This window comes from Hyla sarda, chromosome 11, assembly GCF_029499605.1.
Source record: "Hyla sarda isolate aHylSar1 chromosome 11, aHylSar1.hap1, whole genome shotgun sequence".
NCBI lineage: Eukaryota > Metazoa > Chordata > Amphibia > Anura > Hylidae > Hyla > Hyla sarda.
The window spans coordinates 41,117,518-41,139,896 of NC_079199.1; the positions used below are offsets into that span (position 1 = coordinate 41,117,518).

A 22,379-nucleotide genomic window follows, 5' to 3' on the forward strand; every position below is an offset into this window, starting at 1 on the left:
ATGGCCGCCAAGACCCTAATTGCTAAGTGTTGTAAGAGAACTTTTCCTCCCTATGAGACTGACCTGTTAACCAGTATTCGTGAAATCCGCTCCCTGGAATTCCTTAAAGCCTCTTTAAATAACTCTGTCCCCTCTTTCCTCTCTGTCTGGGAACCATGGGATCGCTTTTCTGACCGGCAACCACCTTGACCCCTTTTCCTTATCCTTTTACCCTCCTCTCTTCTCTTTCCTCTTCCCAAATGGTCTTGTGATTATTTGTCTGTCTTTGTGGTCCCCCTTAAGTTTCTCCTCCTCCTCCCTCCCCAGAGAAGAGTGGGAACTTATAGAATAGCCTCAGGTGTAACACATAATTATGGGCCTACTGGCCCTTTAACCCCTTAAGGACCAAGGACGTACTGGTACGTCCTTGGTCCTGCTCCCCTGATATAACGCCGGGTTACACGGTAACCCCGCATCATATCGCGGCGGGCCCAGCATCATAGTGAAGCCGGGACCCGCCGCTAATAGCGCGCAGTGCCGATCGCGGCGCCGCGCGCTATTAACCCTTTAGCCACGCACTCAGAGCTGAGCCGCGCGGCTAAAACCGAAAGTGAAAGCTGCCGGTTAACTCAGTGGGCTGTTCGGGATAACCGCGGCGATATCGCGGCATCCCGAACAGCTTACAGGACAGCGGGAGGGCCCCTACCTGCCTCCTCGCTGTCCGATCGCCGAATGACTGCTCAGTGCCTGAGATCCAGGCATGAGCAGTCAAGCGGCAGAATCATCGATCACTGGTTTCCTATTTTTTCCTATGAGAAACCAGAGATCAATGATGAAGATCAGTGTGTGCAGTGTTATAGGTCCCTATGGGACCTATAACACTGCAAAAAAAAGTAAAAAAAAAAAGTGAATGAATATCATTTAACCCCTCCCCTATTAAAAGTTTGAATCACCCCCCTTTTCCCATAAAAAAAACACAGTGTAAATAAATATAAAAATAAACATATGTGGTATCACCGCGTGCGGAAATGTCCAAATTATAAAAATATATAATTAATTAAACCACTCGGTCAATGGCGTGCGCGCAAAAAAATTCCAAAGTTCAAAATAGTGCATTTTTGGTCACTTTTTATAAAATAAGTCCTATCAATGCAAAAATGGTACCGTTAAAAACTTCAGATCACGGCGCAAAAAATGAGCCCTCATACCGCCCTATACACGGAAAAATTAAAAAGTTATAGGGGTCAGAAGATGACAATTTTAAACGTATTCATTTTCCTGCATGTAGTTATGATTTTTTCCAGAAGTACGACAAAATCAAACCTATATAAGTAGGGTATCATTTTAATCATATGGACCTACAGAATAAAGATAAGGTGTCATTTTTACCGAAAAATGTACTACGTAGAAACGGAAGCCCCCAAAAGTTACCAAACGGCGTTTTTTTTTCAATTTTGTCGCACAATGATTTTTTTTTTCCGTTTCACCGTAGATTTTTGGGCAAAATGACTGACGTCATTACATACTAGAATTGGTGGTGCAAAAAATAAGCCATCATATGGATTTTTAGGTGCAAAATTGAAAGAGTTATGATTTTTTAAAGGCAAGGAGCAAAAAACGAAAATTCAAAAACGGAAAAAACCCCGGTCCTTAAGGGGTTAAATTTCAGAGCTCCAGTGTGCGCGCCCTAAGAGACAAGGACATGCATGCCGCAGCTGAGAAGCAGAGGAGGAGGTGGCAGTAGAGGAGCATGGTAAGTGACGGGCTGGGATTCGCATGCGGTCTCATCCCGCAATGCGAATCCCAGTCTCGATGGCAGCAGGGGCGAGAGGGACAATGTGCTCGCGGAGCGCAAGGTGTTACAGCACCCCCCCTTTGGTCTCCCCCTCCTATTGCGGTTCAGTCCAGGATATTGTCCTGAGGCTCCCAAGACCTCTCCTCCAGACCGACTCCTTCCGTATCCACAAGAAAAAAGCATTTTCCTCTGATAAACTTGGAGTCCAAGATTTCTTTAACAACAAAAACATCAGAGGTACCAGAGATGGGAGTGGGCGAGATGTCCTTTTAAGAAAAGCGGTTGTAAATGGCTGGTTTCAAGAGGGAAACATGGAAGGAATTCGGGATACAGAGAGAGGAGGGCAGATGGAGAGAATAGGCCACGGAATTTAAGCGTTTCTTGATTTTATAAAGACCCAGATAGCGAGGACCCAGTTTATAACTGGGTACCTTAAAGTGGATATACTTGGATGATAACCAGACTTTGTCACCAGGAGAGAATTCGGGAGGAGAACGCCTTTTCTTGTCCGCTTGAGACTTCATACGAGACGTGGCAAGAAAAAGGGAGTGACGAGTCTTCTGCCAGATGGTGGAGAAATTTTGCACTTGCTCATCAACCATAGGAACTCCAGAGGAAGAAGACAAGAGAAGAGGAGCCCAAGCATGAATTCCATAAACCACAATGAAAGGTGACAGGTCCCAGGGCATTCGGAATCTCTATGATTGTACGAAAACTCTGCCCAGGGAAGTAAATCGACCCAGTCGTCTTAACTAGCAGAAATTAAATGGCGAAGATAGTCTCCTAAGACCTGGTTCACCCTTTCGACCCGTCCATTGGATTGTGGGTGATAAGATGAGGAAAAATCCAACTTAACTTGAAGACGAGAGCAGAGGGCCCACCAGAACTTAAAGACAAATAGGACTCCACGGTGGGGTACAATATGTAAAGGCAATCCGTGTAAGCGGAAGATGTGACATAAGAAAAGCTTAGCAAGCTGCAGTGCAGATGGAAGTCCAGTCAGTGGCACAAAATGAGCCATTTAAGAGAATCTGTCCACTACAACCCAGATGATCGTATTGCCGCCAGAAGAAGGAAGGTCAGTAATAAAGTCCATAGCAATATCGGTCCAGGGAAGCTCTGGAACTGGCAAAGGCTGTAGAAGACCCGCAGTTTTGGAGCGTCAGCTCGTAAATTCTTCTCTGCTGGATGGAAGTGAATGAAGAAATCAAATCTAGAGAAGAACAGAGACCAACAGGTCTGCCGAGGGTTGAGACGATGGGCAGTCTGTAGATAGAGCAAGTTCTTGTGGTCAGAATAAATAGTAACCGGATGTACAGAACCCTCCAAGAGATGACGCCATTCTTCCAAAGCCTGCTTAATTGCCAAGAGCTCGCGATCTCCAATGGTATAATTTTTCTCCGCAGAAGATAAGGTCTTAGAGAAAAAACGCAGGTTACAGTTCTTCCTTTAGAAGACTTTTGCGTTAAAACTGCACCATCTCCATCTCACACCCCCTGAGGAAGCACTTTAGAAGCGAAACGATCGTTGGGGTTGGTAGGTATGGTCTGGCATTCTTGATTAGGCATTGGGCTCTGTTTTCTTCCAATTGACTTATGTTTGTCATAGCCTTATATCGAGGTTCCCTTGCATTCATAACCCGTAGTGCCACCTATTTATGTTATTTTTCTGCTTTATGACTTATACCTACCCTTCCATGGTGATTCAGTGCCCTTTTTATGTATTCTGCACCTTTCTATGTATATTTTTAACTTTTTGTATTTAATAAAGTATATGAATTTATAATGATTTCATGTTTTTGTGTGCACTGTTTGGTACACATTTTCGGCGTTACCATCTCCAACTGAAGAAGCATCCACCTCCAAAATAAATGGCTTGCCTGGATCGGGTCTAGATAAAGCCGGAGCTGAAGCAAAGGCAGACTTTAACTGTTTGAAAGCTTCTTCAGCCTCTGGAGTCCAAACCTTAGAATTGGAAGTCTTCTTGGTTAGAGAGACAATTGGGGCTACCAAGGTGGAGTAGTGAGGAATAAATTGCAGATAATAATCGGCAAAGCCTAGAAAGCGCTGAATAGCTTGCAAGCCTGAAGGTCGTGGCAAGTCCAGTACAGCGAATAACTTGTTTGGGTCCATTTGAAGACCTTGACTGGTAACGATATAAGCCACCCTAGGTGCGAGAGTTTCCCTGAGGACGCAGAGGACAATCTTTAAGTAAATGAACTGCTCTGGTGCAGTAGATGCAAAGATTCTCAGCACGTCGGCGATTTCTTTCCTGCAGAGTCAAGCGAGACTGATCCTCCTGCATAGCCTCCACTGCGGAAGGCAACGTAGAAGGTTGTGGTGGTTGCTGGAAGACTGGTGCCAGGCGAGGGAAGCACCAAGGTCGTTCAGACTCCCTTTCTTGAAGTAGTTCCTCACGTCGTTCAGAGAAACTGATATCAATCCGAGAGGCCAACTGTATGAGTTCATTCAGGGCAGATGGCAATTCCCGGGCAGCAAGCAAATCCTTAATGTGGCTAGAAAGTCCCCTCTTGAAAGTGGCGCAAAGAGCTTTGTTATTCCAAGACAACTCTGATGCCAGGGTACGAAAACGGATGGCATATTCGCCCACAGAGGAATTGCCCTGAGAAAGACTCAGCCAGGCCACTTCAGCGGAAGAGGCTCGTGCAGGTTCTTCAAAGACAGTTAGAAATTCAGTCAGGAAAGCCTGGTTACCCAGGCCAGGGCCCTTCCAGTTAAGAGACTGACGACAAAGGCCACCTTCGCACGTCCTGTAGGGAACTGTTCCGCCATGAGTTCTATGTGCATGGCGAACTGTGTCACAAAACCACGGCAAGACTTAGGATCCCCTCATACTTCTCAGAAAGAGACAAACGAAGCTTGGATGCCGTGGCGACTGCAGGAGCGAGAGGCAAGACTGGAGCTGGAAGAGGCTGTGGCTGCTGCGGTTGTTTGGCAGAAAGCATATGCTGCATCATGGCGGACAATTGGTTTAACTGTTGCGCCTGCTGGGCCAAGTGCTCGACCATCACACAGGTAGGTAGGCAAAGACGTGGTACAGAAGGATGAGGCAGAGGCGAAGTCGGACTTAGCAGAAGGTCAAGACAGGCGGCAAAGATGCGTAGTCAAATAACATAGCAGAAGGGTCAATATACACGGGCAAGGCAACAGACAGTAAGGTACACTTAATCTCAGGCTAGAGGCACTGAAGATCTGGCAGGGAAGAGTGGGAGATGCAGAAATTTATAGAATAGCCTCAGGTGTAACACATAGTTATGGGTGTACTGGCCCTTCAAATTTCAGAGCTCTGGTGCGCGTGCGCCCTAGGAGATGGGGACATGTGTGCCGGAGCTGAGAAGCAGAGAAGGAGGTAGCAGAGGAGCGTGGTAAGCGACGGGCTGGGATTCGCATGCGGGCGTGTCCTGCAATGGGAATCCCAGTCCCGCCAGCAGCGGTCCACATACGGTATTCCACAAAATGATTTTTATAAATACCTCAGACTGAGGCACTTTGTTGCTTCCCTTAAGTGGCCTGCAAATGAGATTAAAACACCATAAGAGATTCATTTCTACAATGACAAATCGTTTAGGAGGGGCATAACTGTAGGATATACTCAGATACTGGACATTGGGAGGCCAGGGCGATACTCCTTCCAAACCAGGTGGGAGGAGGACTTGGCTCAGGAGTTTATGGATGAGCAATGGGAATTTGCCTTTTCGCTGCCCAAAAGATTTTCTAGATGCGCTAATCATTTTGAGGCGTCTCGTAAATTGTTATATAGATGGTATTATACCCCTATTAGGCTAGCTAAAATATACCCTGGTGCCCCCTCTGCCTGCTGGCGCTGCGGTGCCCCTGTGGGATCCTTATTACATATTTGGTGGGAGTGTCCGGTTATACAGCCCCTATGGTCTACAGTTAAGAGTTTTCAGGATACTCTGTGTATGGTTCTATACACCTGGGATCCGGGGGTGGCTTTATTGTCCTTACAGATGGAAATGCTTCCTTATAATGTGATTGTTATAACATTTCATGTTCTCACTGTGACACGTACCTCTATCGCACAACTTTTGAAGACTGCTGAGGTTCTGGATTTTTCTGTTATTAAAAATAAGGTGCGGTATAATCTCACCCTTGAACGATTAATTGCTCAGCATTTGGGACTGTCTAAAACGCGTATTGATCAGTGGAATACCTGGATTGATGCTCTTTAGGATTTTCTTACTATTGCTTTATCTCTTTACATATGTGCCTTACACTGAAATGCTGTGCCTATGGACTTTCCATGCTAGACATACCTTGTTGTTTACCCTATTGTTTTTGTACTTTGCTTTACTTTACTGTATACTTGCCTCCTGGTTGGAGTATGCATGTTGTTGTCTATATTGAAATTTAAATAAAGTTAAAAAAAATGCAAATCACCAGGGCAAATTCTGTACAGGCATTAAAGTGTTACTGTAATTTAAAACAAAATTAAAATATTAAGGAGACAAGTAAAAAAGTTTGATCGGTTGGGATCTGGTTGTTAAGATCCCATTGATCACCAGGACAAACAGGGAGAAGAGCTGAGCTTCTTGCTGCAGGAGACAGCTTCCATAGACTTTCTATAAAAATCTTCTGCAGTAAGGAAATGGTGGGGAGAGAAAACGCTCAGCTCAGCATCCAATAACACATTAAACCAGAAAGAAATACTGGAGCATTCTCGCTCTTATAGGTGTTGTCTCACTGTTAAATATCATAGTCATTGCCATTTACAGATGTAGCCAAAGTTAACATTATCCCTAGTGCGTTACTGTCACACCTGGGAACGTTAAAACGGCAAGGGAACGCTTCAAATGCTGTACTAAACCATTTCAACAGCAGGTGGCAGCACTGGTTCATGTACATTGGCCCTGATTTACTAAGAGTGCTGGGTTTTTATAAGTGTTCAATGTTGTTTAAGACTTGCATGTTTTCACTCTATTTACTACAGTGAGTCACAGGTCAGGAAAGTTCTGACCAGGTCAGTTTTACAATAGTAAAATAGGGCCATTTTGTACAATATGCAGAAAGGAGGAAGAGAGCATTTAAGCTTTCCCAGCCCTCTCTGCCAGTATACAGCACCCAGCAGTGGAGGCCGCCTGGTGTAATACTGTATGCTGTAATGTAATGTTTAATATACTGTTATTTGGCCTCTGCCAAAGGGATCCATGGGAGACCTGGCCAGTGGAGTCTTTGGAGCCATGTCCAGGCGCTTGTTGATTGCTTGCTAAGTGGTGCTCTGAGTGCCCAGTCGAGGCAGACCGGTTCAGCCCACTCCTGGTGTTGCCTTGGTTTCCATACTCACTCACCTAGCCTGTGTACTTAGAGCACCACTCAGCAGGTACCCTCACACCCCACCAGATGGCATGCTGTTTAAAAATAATCTAGTGAAGAGTTATGACAATAAATGATATAGTCTGAGGATACCTGGTGTAAAGAGTGTATAGCAGTGTACATGTCACCTACTGAGCACCTGCTTAGTCACCCTCCCAAGGTCTCTGCATAGTGATACAATTTACTGCAGAGGAAGTGATAGAAATCTCTTTTTGTCTTGCTTGTCTGGGAAGGAGCAGAAACTCTTCTCCAGCATGGCAGTATAGCTGAGAATAGGGAAGTGTAAAAGGGACTATACTGTTATCCATGCGGGCAGTTAGGGCTCGTTCACACAAGCAAATTTTGCTGCATATGTTAGTGCAGATTTTGTTGCGGATATTCAGCTGCTTATTTTATACAGCTTTTTTCTGCTGCTTATTTTTTGCTGGTAAGTCAGTGATAAAATAAGCAGCAGAAAATAAGCAGCAGAAAATAAAAAGCAGCAGATCAGCTGCCAAAAATCTGCACAAATATCTGCTTGTGTGAAGGAGCCCTTATATGATGAATCTGTAATTCCTGTAGAAGTGTTGGCAATGCTATGCAGTTTCTGTAAGTCCCATGGTATAACAGTGTACCTTACTGTATGTTCTGTCCTCCCTATGTGTGAGGGTACATAGATTGACAGGCAGTTTAAACCTGATTTCCTTCAATGCATTGACAAAGCAGCAACGTCCAACTTCAACTTTTATTGCAAGGAAATACGTGCATGTGTGTGGTAAAACTGTAGAACAGAAAAAAAGGATAAACTTACTAATGTACACTGACATGTGGCAATGCATATAAGACATTACTGTACATAGCAATGCAAATACAAGAAATGTGCACAACATGTAAGTTAAACAAGACATAGGTACAGGATGATGACAATGATAAGCATCCATAAGAGTATACACAGATATATACTAAGCAGCATACTATCCTATCTGCATGAGAAGCATGGTCCTTAGCTGCTAACTATAGACTGTAATAACAGAGCAACATGAAAATACATCACTATGCATAAAGATACAAAATACAACATCAGGTAATAATGTACACACCAGCTATGCGACCATAAACTAGAATGAAGAAAGATTTATTAGCCGTGTGTCACCTCTAGCTGAGCTTGCTGTAAAATGAGAGAGATGAAAGAAGATGGCTGCTATACTAGCTGATGATGTCACCAGAGTTCATAGGTGCAAGCTATGGTGGCTGAACTGGGACACACGTGTTCAAAGATAGATGTAAATGGCCACTAGATGGTGCTGGTACAACTTAAATTACACATTATGAATACAATCATGTGAATTACAAGGCACAAGATAATGTTGAAGGCATGACACTGTGCTATGCTGTTTCCACGATTCCCATATAGTTCTGAGGAAGTTATATAAAGTGTACAACAGCCGTTTTGGTTTTCTAATCATGGCCACATCTGCCTCTCACATCCATATAGTACAGGGTCTTAAAAGCGGGACCAAGAGGTGGACCTGTACCTGGACCTGTAGACATTTATGGCATATCCACAGGATGTCTGAGATGGGCATGTCCATTTAAGCTTTCTGCATTTTGAATGCAGATCTTGAGTATAATATGAGATGTACTGCTAAATCACTACAAGATAGGTAATGTAATGTACAGTCATGGCCGCAAATGTTGGCACCCCTGGAAAAATAACCATCAATAAGCTTCTTACACCTCTCAGCCGGAATGTTGGACCACTCTTGCTTTGTAAACTGCTCCAGGTCTCTCTTATTGGAAGGTCGCATTTTCCCAACAGCAATTTTAAGATCTCTCCACAGGTGTTCAATGGGATTTATATCTGGACTCATTGCTGGCCACTTCAGAACTCTCCAGTGCTTTGTTGCCATCCATTTCTGGGTGCTTTTTGACGTATGTTTGGGGTCATTGTCCTGCTGGAAGAACCAAGATCTCGGACGCAAACCTAGCTTTCTGACACACAGCTGTACAGTGTGACCCAAAATCCGTTGGTAATCCTCAGATTTCATGATGCCTTGCACACATTCAAGGCACCCAGTGCCAGAGGCTGCAAAAAAATAAATAAATAAACATCATTGAACTTCCACCATATATTTCACTGTAGGTACTGTGTTCTTTTCTTTGTAGGTCTTATTCCGTTTTCAGTAAACGGTGGAATGATGTGCTTTACCAAAAAGCTTTAGCTTGGTCTCATCTGTCCACAAGAAGTTTTCCCAGAAGGACTTTGGCTTACTCAAGTTCATTTTAGCAAAATGTAGTCTTGCTTTTTTTATGTCTGTGTCAGCAGTGGGGTCCTCCTGGGTCTCCTTCCATAGCATTTTATTTCATTTAAATGTCGACGGATAGTTTACGCTGACACTGATGCTCCCTGAGCCTGCAGGACAGCTTGAATATCTTTGGAACTTGTTTGGGGCTGCTTATCTACCATCCAGACTATCCTGCGTTGACACCTTTCATCAATTTTTCTCTTCCGTTCACGCCCAACTTCTTCATAATGTTGCGCACTGTGGACAAAGGCAAATCTAGATCTCTGGAGATGGACTTGTAACCTTGAAATTGTTGATATTTTCCACAATTTTGGTTCTCAAGTTCTCAGACAGTTCTCTTCTCTTTCTGTTGTCCATGCTTAGTGTGGCACACACAGACACACAATGCAAAGACTAAGTGAACTTCTCTTGTTTTTATCTGCTTTCAGGTGTGCTTTTTATATTGTCTACACCTGTTACTTGCCCCAGGTGAGTTTTAAGGAGCATCACATGCTTGAAATAATCTTAGTTTTCCACAATTTTGAAAGGGTGCCAATAATTTTGTCCAGCCCATTTTTGGAGTTTAGTGTGACATTAAGTCCACTTTGCTTTTTTTCCTCCCTCTTTTGGTTTAGTTCTAATACACACAAAGGGAATAAACATGTGTATAGCAAAACATGTGTTACTGCAATCCTTTTCAGGGGTGCCAACATTTACCGCCATGACTGTACATATATATTTGTTAACAAGATTAGCTATTCTTTACAGAAACATAGAGCAATGGTTAATAAATATAATCTTTAATTTAACTGGAGTGTTCTGCCAGCTCACAGCTTCTGCATTACCTTAATTAATTTGCATCCTCCATTTGTACTTATGTGATGCAGCTATCAGATGCACAGTTTTATTATGCCACGTTCTAATGTTTGGCTAGCACATACATATTTTGTGCAAAAACATAAGGACAGAGGGAAGGATTATTTTTAGCATTCGAGATCCAGGGCAAAGCAAAATTATTGATTTAGAGCAGGAGGAGACTGTCTCCATGGAAACAGAGGCATTTATCCGGCCTGAGGGAGAATTCCTACTAAGACGACTTTCTTATTAACACTTGCAGAGCTCTACCAAAGCAATAGGTTTGTTATCTTCTATATGGATATAGCACACAGTGACGCAGGGCACCATCAGATTGGAACAATTTAATGTACTGTGCAAATCTTCAAGGTAAAGCTCCCGATCAGAATCTAAAAAGTGGCAGCTAAAGGCTCAGGAAGAAAATAATCTATGGGTGGTGTGGAAACCCTGAATGCTTATAACCATTAACCATTGCTATCGCAAATATTTAGGGTAAATCCACTTTCTATAACTTCTGAGTGGCGTAATTGGCAAGCACCAATAAATACACGGCACAATTCTAAAATTGAACCTTTGCCTCAGGTGTGGCCTCCTCCTGTGCCTAATTTACTACAATTTACACCCACAAGCCGGTGTAAATTGTAATAGAAATATCTATGCCATCTTGTAACTGGCATATATTGCTGAGGCTGCAAAAAATCTGGTGCAGGTGAGACGGGTGGATACTTACTTAACTGCTGCATGAATACACCAGTCTTACTAAATTTCCCATAGTCAAGAAATGCACTACCTTTCTTAACAGGGTTGAAAAATATGGGGGACATTTATCATTGTTGTCTTTGGAAAGTGTGTTTTAAAATCTTTTTTTTTGCTTTGGTTTTGGTCTCCTCTGCAACTTTTCTGCAGTTGCGACTTTTTGTGAGAATTTTTAAGAGTGTTCTCCAAAGGTAGTTTTGTAAGTCATGTCTGACTAGGCTTAGGTTTGCGACTTTCTGGAGGGGCTTGCGACTTCTTTTAATGCCTATGTGCGATATTCCCACTCCATAAATTCGTGATCACTGCAAGTGAAAACTGAAAAGTTGCTTAAAATAAAAAATGCTTAGGTGCATGTGCAACATCTTGTGTGCCAAGTGGAAGAAAAAAAATAAAGGTCTAAATGCAATGAAAAATCGCCCCTATAAAGAAGTGATCTCCAACCTGTGGCTTGCCAGCTGTTGCAAACAGTCTGAGCTGTCAGGGCATGCTGGGTGTTGTAGTTTTGCAACCACTGGTGACCCACTGGTTTCAGGCATAGAGTAATAGAGCATCTCTATCCATACCCTATTATACTTACAGGATAGCTTTAAAATAGAGATCAGCACATTATAAAAAAAAAAATATAGCTTTAAATATGCATTAAAGGGATACTCCAGCACTAATTAATCTTATCCCCTATCCAAAGGATAGGGGATAAGATGTATGATCGCGGGGGGCCCGCCACTGGGGACCCCCCCAATCTGTCATTACGCACCCACTTTGTGAGCTCTCCGCTGCGCTGGAGGCTCCGAGTGTGTAGTGCTCCATCCCCTCAATGCAAGTCTATGGGAGGGGCCGTCACACCTCCTTCCATAGACTTGCATTGAGGGGGCGGGGCATGACATAACACGGGACGTAGTCATGATATCCCAATAATCTGGCCCCATGGTCGTCACGCTACACACTGGGAGCCTCCAGCGCCACACAAAGGTGGCAAATTGCGGGGGTCCCCAGCGTTGTGGCCCCAGCGATCATACATCTTATCCCCTATCCTTTGGATAGGGGATAAGATGTATTAGGGTCGGAGTACCCCGACACATCATGTATCAAACAGAACAGCAAAAAAGTAATAAAATAAGTGTGAGAGCTGATGTGACCAACATCTGGCAGGCATATTTAGTCTTGCACAGGGCCGTTTGAAGGAATTTGGGGGCCCCAAGCAAAATGGACATGGAGGTCCCCCCCCCCCACCTTTGATGTTCACGCACGTCACGCTCTAGGGCCGGCCCTTGAATTCTGGGAGCGCAACGTGAGTGAACGTCGATACGACGCATATTAGGTGCAGCAGTGTTCCCCCCACATTAGGTGCAGCAGAGTCCCCCCCACATTAGGTGCAGCAGAGTTCCCCCCACATTAGGTAGGCAGTGTTCCCCCCACATTAGGTGCGGCATAGTTCCCCCCACATTAGGTGCCTCAGAGTTACCCCCACATTAGGTGCGGCATAGTTCTCCCCACATTAGGTGCGGCATAGTTCTCCCCACATTAGGTTGGCAGTGTTCCCCCCCACATTAGGTGCAGCATAGTTCTCCCCACGTTAGGTGCAGCAGTGTTCCCTACCCATACCCCATGCCCAGACCCCCCAGGGCCATTTATTTGGTGGGGGTCTGACTGCTGAGACCCCCACCAATCACCTCGGTTGCAGTGGTTCTCCAACTGTTTGAAAGCTAAAACTCCCATCATGTCTGAAGAGCCTCTTGCAATGGGAGTTGTAGTTTTGTAACAGCTGGAGAGACACAGATTGGACACAGTTTTACCCATCATCACTGCAGAAATTACAAGTGACTACAGCTCTGATGGGACAGTCAGGAGAATACACAATGATATTAGTGACCTGAGTGACTTCTTCTGACTTGAGTGATATCTTCTCTGTTATCTTTTCTTCTTCATCAGGTCCAGAGACCAGGTCTTCCTCCAGCTCCATCGTCTCTGCAGAGTCTGACATCCAGACATCATTGGCTCCTCACGTAGTCAGCAGATCCTCATCCTCTGCATGAAGACAGTAATCATTATAACCCTGCAAGAAAGTGTACCCTATGTAAAATACTGCCCCACACTGTACTCTGAATATAATCCTGCCACACACTGTACCCACTGAATATAATACTGCCCCACACTGTAACCTAAATATAATACTGCCCCACACTGTACCCACTAAATATAATACTGCTATTCATTGTACCCACTAAATATAATACTGCCCCACACTGTACCCTAAATAAAATACTGCCCCACACTATACCCTGAATATAATACTGCCATACACTGTACCCTGAATAAAATATTGCTATACACTGTACCCACTAAATATAATACTGCCCACACTGTACCCTGAATATAATACTGCTATACACTGTGCCCACTAAATATAATACAGCCATACACTGTACCCACTAAATATAGTACTGCCCCACACTGTACCCTAAATATAATACTGCCACACACTGTACCCTGAATATAATACTGCCACACACTGTATCCACTGAATATAATACTGCCACACACTTTAACCTGAATACTGCCCCATGCTGTACCCACTAAATATAATCCTGCCACACACTGTACCCACTAAATATAATACTGCCACACACTGTACCCACTAAATATAATACTGCCACTCACTGTACCCCTGAATACTGCCCCACACTGTATCCACTGAATATAATACTGCCACACACTGTAACCTGAATATAATACTGCCACACACTGTATCCACTGAATATAATCCTGCCACACATGCATACAAATCATATATACATATACACCCCCTCTTATCTTCTGTGTCCTCATCACCCCCATAACCCCCGACCAAACCTCTCCTCATCACTACTATAACCAGGGGGGTTATGGGGGGGGGGCACCTCTCATCACCCCCATAACACCCCCCACTGCACCTCTCATCACCCCCATAACACCCCCCACTGCACCTCTCATCACCCCCATAACACCCCCCCTGCACCTCTCATCACCCCATAACACCCCCCATAACATTCCCCATAACACCCCTGCACCTCTTATCACCCCCATAACACCCCCCTGCACCTCTCATCACCCCCATAATACCCCCCCCCCAGCACCTCTCATCACCCCCATAACCCCCCTGCACCTCTCATCATCCCCATAACACCCCCCCATAACATTCCCCATAACACCCCTGCACCTCTCATCACCCCCATAACACCCCCCTGCACCTCTTATCCCCATAACATCCCCCCTACACCTCTCATCACCCCCATAACACCCCCCTGCACCTCTCATCACCCCCATAACACCCCCCTGCACCTCTCATCACCCCCATAACACCCCCCTGCACCTCTCATCACCCCTATAACACCCCCTGTACCTCTCATCACCCCATAACGCCCCCCTGCACCTCTCATCACCCCATAACACCCTCCCTGCACCTCTCATCACCCCCATAACACCCCCTTGCACCTCTCATCACCCCCATAACACCCCCATAACATTCTCCATAACACCCCTGCACCTCTCATCACCCCCATAAGACCCCCCATAACATTCTCCATTACACCCCTGCACCTCTTATCACCCCCATAACACCCCTGCACCTCTCATGACCCCCATAACCCCCCCCCCCCACACACACACACACACACACCTCTCATCACCATTGTAGTCCCCTGACCACCATACAATAACCCCCCCCCCCCCCCTGGGCCCCCCCACGTCAATTTACTTACCCTGCCAGGGATTGTTGCAGTGGCGTGAGTCTGCTGCTGCTCCTGTCACTGCACGTGGAGGATGCTGGAGGTACGTGTCGGGACGTAAGCAGGGACAGGTCAGGTGATTAGAGTGGACGTGCGTGCCTACGCGGGGCACGTGACGTCTCTACTCCCATCAGCCCCTGACCTGTCCGGCTCTGCTTTGTTTCTTAAGGGGCACGCGCCCTACAAAAAGGTAACTTAATTGAAATGTGCGGGCCCCCCGAAGTGCCCCGTCGCTACAGGACGGGCAAGCACCGGCTCTGCTCGGGGCCCCCAAGCCAGCTGGGGGCCTCAAGCAATTGCTTGGTTTGTCGGTCCGGTAGCGACGGGCCTGGTCTTGCATACTGTATACTGTGGTGCAGGGCAGATGTTGTTACCCTAGGGGCAGATGGCATTAAACCCTTGTATTCGTGATGCCAGGGTGTGGTTTAGCGTATAACCACCCGAAGGTATACAGCTAGATCCTAGGCAAGGCACGGGGGAAATAAAGACTCCGACGCCAAATTACGGACAACGATAGCTTTACTGAGGGTAGACAGTTGGTAAACTCTATACAGTTCAGCCCGGGTCCAAGGAGGTGACCAGTGATGCAGAGACCTTAAGGGCTTGCTGGGACTTGTAGTAGGACTGGACAATTGAATGCAGACCACGCTGACTTGACAGATGACAGGGAAGGACTAGACTCATAAAGCTGTGACTTTAGCTTACTTGACTTGATGGTGGCTGCAGGACTGGACTTTGAGGTCTCCGACACCCTGGACACACACACTAGGCAAGACTGCACTGGACCTCAGCTTAGCAGAAGAACAGAGCTCCTAGAGAGAGAAGCTAGCTCCACCCAGGGCTTATATGGGGGAGACTAGCAGGGAGCCCAAAGGTCACTTTTGGGATTACCTGGTCACTTGTACCTCCTAGCTAACAATCACATGACATACCACATGGTATAACTCTTAACACTTTACATGGTAAATATTTACAATGGGGAAACAAGTGCAGGGGGCCTTGTGAACACTGAAGGCGGCTGCCCGACAGGACAGCAGGAGCACAGGGTATCACCTCCCGCACTGGGCAACCACATGTACATGACACCTCATTGATCGTACTATAGATCCTGAATAGCTTTCATTTTATCCTTATTCATTGTTTGGATCAATTGCTCCCACTAGTGTGACCATATACACTAACAAATACCCATAGCAAGCGCAGCTTAAAATATAAGAGAAGTTTGAGAAATGAAATCTGAATGGAGATCAGTTGCAATGGGCAAGAAATACAATGTTTCTGCCCCAGTGTGTTTATAGTTGCTATGGGCCACAAAAACTGTGTTTCTCGCCAGAGTGTTTATTACCCAAGGTTGGTTGGTTGCTATTGACAACAAAGAGTTTTTCTTTCAGACAGTTTTCACAAACCGTCACGCCCCCTCCCATAGGCTTGCATAGTGGGGGCGGCGGGGGGGGGGGGGGGGGGCTGTTGGGTGACGTCACAGTACTCCGGTCCCGTGGTCACCACCAGGCTGTTTGCGAGCTGGCACCGTGGCCTGCAGCTCAGACAGGTGGGTGGCGAATACAAGATTGCAGGGTTCCCCAGTGGCGGGACCCCCGCGGTGAGACATCTTATTTCCTATAATTTGGCTAGGGGATAAGATGGCTCAGGGCCGGAGTACCCCTTACATTTATTAAAAGATTGCATATGTTGCCCATAGCAACCAATAAGAACTCAAGAGAAGTTTAAGACATAAGATCTGAGTTCTGATTAGTTCCTGTGGACAACCGTTCAAAATTTTCTCTCCTTTAGTTTGTATATGGTCTGAATGTGTAATATGAAACCAATGTCTTAAAGTACAGAAACAGCACAGCTTACTGTACGATCTGTTTATACAACATTCAGTAACCTATATGGAAGTTACCTAAACCGCATAAAACAGCCCCTTCAGCTTCTTGACCATCTATGGCTACCAGTGCCGGCTCTAGGCCCAAAATGAATTTGTTTTTCACAGAATGCACATAAAATATTTTTTCAAGCTGTTAATTTTGTCTGTGCAGAATTCCTTTTGAGTCACAAAACCTATCGAGTACAAAAAGTCATTTTGTCGTTCAAAATACAATTTTTATGTGTGGTGTCCTGATGCGGAACACACCTGTCTTCCTGACCTGTCAGGTGGATGTCACCTAGCTTGTCTACTCCGGGCCCACTACTCAGGTTTATATGTGTTATGTATTGTACTGTAATATGTATTGTCAAATGCACCTTTATGCTCTTTGTGTTCTTAAGTGTTAACTCTGTGCAAGGATGCTTAGGAAATCACATGACTGCTTTTATGCTTAGGAAATCACATGACTGCTTCAGCTAATCAGGGCTTCTGCCCTGCTCCCCTAAGTCTGTTTAGATGGGGAGGAGCTAGTTAGTTGTGTAGAGGAGAGGAGAGTGAGTGGAGGTAACCTTCATACCTCTGCTGTGGACCTGTACCTCACCACATGAGAACAGGCCTAAGGAAGCCAGTTGCTACACTAATCTGTTCCAGAGCAACAACACCCTTCACAGGATCCCACCGACCAGGTCGTCCTGCAAGTCAGAAACAAGTCCGCAGTGGGGAGAAGAGCCAAATGAGCCCACAGACCCCATTCACAAAAGAGGATGATAGCAGGAGAAAGAAAGCTTCAGGCAACTCCAGTCCATAAGGCTAAGTCCACCCTGGCGGTAAGCCCCGATACAGAATTCCTGAGTAAAAAGCCAGTGTTTGTTAGCTCCTCAGTTAATTCAAGCTACAAAGCGCAGTCTAAAATATAATTCAGCAAGCAAGAAGCTAGTCTGTAAGGACTTCAAGTCTCATAGTGCCTAGAAGCAACTGGGATCCCTAAAGCATTCTCCAGCGAATTTTGCACTAAACTGTTCCTGTTTACTCTACGACTTCCTGACTAAAATTGAAGTAGTTTCCGTGACTCTGCACCTGTACTATCATTGGAGTGTGGAGGTTAACACTACCCTGGCATTACAAAGTCCATTACGGTCACTAGACCCTGTCATTCACTACTCACACCTCCTCCCCAGTTAGCCTCCACATACCGTATGTCACAAAAATTGATTGTCACACAGAATTAATTTTGTCACACTAAATTTATTTTGTCAGCTGTAGCGTTGCTATGGGTGGGGGGCTGGCCGCACCAGGTGACACCCCCCAAGTGGGGTGACACCATCAAGTGGGAAGTAATCCCACGATGGTGTCACCCTGCTAAGCAAGCAAGTGTACTGGCTCTGGGAACACAGAGGCAGTACACTAGAGCTCCTGCTCCTCTATTCACTCACATGCTGCAGACACTTCTGGCTTGCAGCTTTGAGCCAAAGGGTCACGATCCCCGGAAGATGATGTGACATTATCGCGCCTGCCAGAGATCCCGTCCCTGCAGCTCACACGCTGCAAGCCAGAAGCAAGGGAGAGACCTGCTTGTGGAAACGTGGATTAGGTGAGTAATTATAGGTAATTTTTTTTTTCTTTTACTATGTTTGGGGCACTATGGGGGCATTATGCAGAGGGAATTATATCTGAGAGGCACATTACAGGGGCATTAAAACTGAGGGGCACATTACAGGGGGCATTATATCTGAGGGGCACATTACAGGGGGCATTATATCTGAGGGGGACATTAAGGGGAGCATTATATCTGAGGGGCACATTACAGGGGGCATTATATCTGAGGGGCAAAGGACAGGGCGCATTTAATGTAAGGGGCACAAAACAGGGGATATTTGTTCATGGCACAGAACAGGGGGCATTATAAGTAAGGGGCACATGATGGGGCAATATATGAGAGGGGCACATGGCAGGGATATTATAAGTGAGGGGCACATGACAGGGGCATTATAAGTGAGGGGCACATCACAGGGGGCATTATATAAGAGGGGCACATATGATGGGGCATTATATATGAGGGATACAGGACAGGGGGCATTACATGTGGCACATGACGGGGGAATTATGTGTGAGGGGCACGGGGGAATTATGTGTGGGGGGGACGAGAGCATTAGTATTATATATGGGGGCACAGGACAGAGGGAATTATGTGGGGGGAACAGGATGGGGCATAATTATTATGTGTGGACACAGGACAGGGGGCATTATTATTATGTCGGGGCACAGGACAGGGAATTAATATGATGAGGGCACAGGACAGTTTACAGTGTGTGGTAGTATTATATTCAGATGGTACAGTGTATGCCAGTATTATATTTAGAGTGTACATTGTGTGGTATTATATTCAGAGTGCACTGTGTGGTAGTATTTTATTCAGAGAGCACAGTGTGTTGCAGGGTTATAATAATTATTGCTTTCATATAAAGGATCAGAATGCGCTGACATAGTGAGGAGCCAATGCCATTCGGGCATCACGTTCTGCAGAGAGATTTTGCTGGATGAAGTCCTGGCGGTATGTACCATCTGAATTAGATAAGGTAAGACTATAGAGAAGATATCACCTGTAGTCACTGATATCATTGTGTATGCTGCCTGACTGGCCCATTAGAGCTGTAGTCACTTGTAAGTTCTGCAGTCATGATGGGGGCTCCTGTCGCTGCTACCTAAAAGGGGGCTCCTGCCGCTGCTACCTAAATGGGGCTCTTACTGCTATCTAAAGGAGGCTGCTGCTACCTGCTGCATGGGGGGGGCTGCAACTATATACAGGGGGCTACTATCAACAGGGGAACCTACCTACTGGGAGTAAGTCCAATTTATAGGGGCTGCTAGTGCCTACAGGGAGCACTACTTACGGGTGGCACCTACCTACTTGGGGCACTTGTGTAATGGGGGAAACAATGTGAAGGGACCTGTCTACCTACTTGAGCGACCTAACTACCTAATGGTGGGGGCTACCTATTCTTCCCCCAATCTACTTATTATCTACCCACTCTACTATGTAGGACACCCAGGGGGTTATTATTACTGTTTGGAGCGCTATAGGTGCTGGAAAAGTATGCAACCTAAAATGTTTGTCTGATGGGTTCTGTGGAGACGGGTTGTGCCTGGAAGAAATTGTCATCACGGTCTGAGCCGGATGGAGAAGAAAAAGGAAAGTTAACGACTCACCGGATGTAACTGTATGCAATCACTTATATGGTCTGCAGAGACTGTGTAGAGCAGAGGTCACTAATGTCTGTGTACAGTGGTTTATTCAGTATCACTAAGGGAGTATCATCCCGTTACTATGTGGGGGTAATGTGTAGTCATGGTGTGGTACAATAATTTATCCATTTTATAGTGGTGTTTTTGGTGATACTGGTGATGTTACTTATGCGCTCCGGCGCATAAGTAACATCATCATGCACTGGAGCACAGACCAGGGGAGAAGACCAGAAGAAAGGACAAGCTGCTGCTGACTACAGTAGTTAGGTGAGTGTGTGTATGTATATATATATATATATATATATATATATATATATATATATATATATATATATAAAACATTTTATTTTATTTTTTTCTATTTTCAAGAGGGGCTCCATTATTACTACCACTGCTACTGGGGGCTGCTACTGCTACCTAAAGGGGGCTGCTGCTGCTACCTAAATGGAGCTCCTGTTGCTGCTACCTAAAATGGGGCTCCTGCCACTGCTACTACTACCTAAAGGGGGCTTCTGATACTACTATACATTGGGGGTGGGCTGCAACTATATACAGGGGGCTACTATCAACTGAGGAACCTACCTACTGGGAGTAAGTCCTATTTATAGGGGGCTGCTAGTGCCTGCTGTGAGTACTACTTACAGGCGGCACCTACCTACTTGGGGCACCTGTGTAATGGGGAAACAATGTAAAGGGACCTGTCTACCTACTTGAGCGAGCTAACTACCTAATGGCGGGGGCTACCTATTCTTCCCCCAACCCACTTATCTACCCACTCTACTATGTAGGACACCCAGGGGGGTTGTTATTACTGTTGTAGCACTATAAGTGCTGGAAAAGTATATAGCCTAAAATGTTTGTCTGACAGGTTCTGTGGAGACGGGTTGTGCCTGGAAGAAATTGTCATCACGGTCTGAGCCGGATGGAGAAGAAAAAGGAAAGTTAACGACTCACCGGATGTAACTGTATGCAATCACTTATATGGTCTGCAGAGACTGTGTAGAGCAGAGGTCACTAATGTCTGTGTACAGTGGTTTATTCAGTATCACTAAGGGAGTATCATCCCGTTACTATGTGGGGGTAATGTGTAGTCATGGTGTGGTACAATAATTTATCCATTGTATAGTGGAGTGCAGTCATGATGGGGGCTCCTGTCGCTGCTACCTAAAAGGGGGCTCCTGCCGCTGCTACCTAAATGGGGCTCTTACTGCTATCTAAAGGAGGCTGCTGCTACCTGCTGCATGGGGGGGGGGCTGCAACTATATACAGGGGGCTACTATCAACAGGGGAACCTACCTACTGGGAGTAAGTCCAATTTATAGGGGCTGCTAGTGCCTACAGGGAGCACTACTTACGGGTGGCACCTACCTACTTCGGGCACTTGTGTAATGGGGGAAACAATGTGAAGGGACCTGTCTACCTACTTGAGCGACCTAACTACCTAATGGTGGGGGCTACCTATTCTTCCCCCAATCTACTTATTATCTACCCACTCTACTATGTAGGACACCCAGGGGGTTATTATTACTGTTTGGAGCGCTATAGGTGCTGGAAAAGTATGCAACCTAAAATGTTTGTCTGATGGGTTCTGTGGAGACGGGTTGTGCCTGGAAGAAATTGTCATCACGGTCTGAGCCGGATGGAGAAGAAAAAGGAAAGTTAACGACTCACCGGATGTAACTGTATGCAATCACTTATATAGTCTGCAGAGACTGTGTAGAGCAGAGGTCACTAATGTCTGTGTACAGTGGTTTATTCAGTATCACTAAGGGAGTATCATCCCGTTACTATGTGGGGGTAATGTGTAGTCATGGTGTGGTACAATAATTTATCCATTGTATAGTGGAGTGCAGTCATGATGGGGGCTCCTGTCGCTGCTACCTAAAAGGGGGCTCCTGCCGCTGCTACCTAAATGGGGCTCTTACTGCTATCTAAAGGAGGCTGCTGCTACCTGCTGCATGGGGGGGGGGGCTGCAACTATATACAGGGGGCTACTATCAACAGGGGAACCTACCTACTGGGAGTAAGTCCAATTTATAGGGGCTGCTAGTGCCTACAGGGAGCACTACTTACGGGTGGCACCTACCTACTTGGGGCACTTGTGTAATGGGGGAAACAATGTGAAGGGACCTGTCTACCTACTTGAGCGACCTAACTACCTAATGGTGGGGCCTACCTATTCTTCCCCCAATCTACTTATTATCTACCCACTCTACTATGTAGGACACCCAGGGGGTTATTATTACTGTTTGGAGCGCTATAGGTGCTGGAAAAGTATGCAACCTAAAATGTTTGTCTGATGGGTTCTGTGGAGACGGGTTGTGCCTGGAAGAAATTGTCATCACTGTCTGAGCCGGATGGAGAAGAAAAAATAAAGTGAACGACCAGAGAAGACGTCACCGGATGTAATCACTTATATGGTCTGCAGAACCTGTGTAGAGCCGAGGTCACTAATGTCCGTGTACAGTGGTTTATTCAGTATCACTATGGGAGTATCATCCC

General features: G+C 45.7%; 1 protein-coding gene and 1 long non-coding RNA gene across 4 annotated transcripts in view; one reads left to right on the top strand and one right to left on the bottom strand.

Annotated features, from left to right (window-relative positions):
- The window catches only part of RTN1 (reticulon 1), a 250,094-nt gene that overhangs the window by 49,960 nt on the left and 177,755 nt on the right, over positions 1-22,379 (bottom strand). The gene's annotated exons all lie outside the window — the stretch shown is intronic.
- LOC130295055 (uncharacterized) overlaps positions 18,046-22,379 on the top strand; it is a 65,656-nt gene continuing 61,322 nt past the window's right edge. For both annotated transcript variants that reach the window (XR_008848688.1, XR_008848689.1), the window contains exons 1-2: positions 18,046-18,225; positions 19,100-19,210. This is a non-coding gene — a long non-coding RNA (uncharacterized LOC130295055). The remainder of the gene's footprint in view (positions 18,226-19,099; positions 19,211-22,379) is intronic.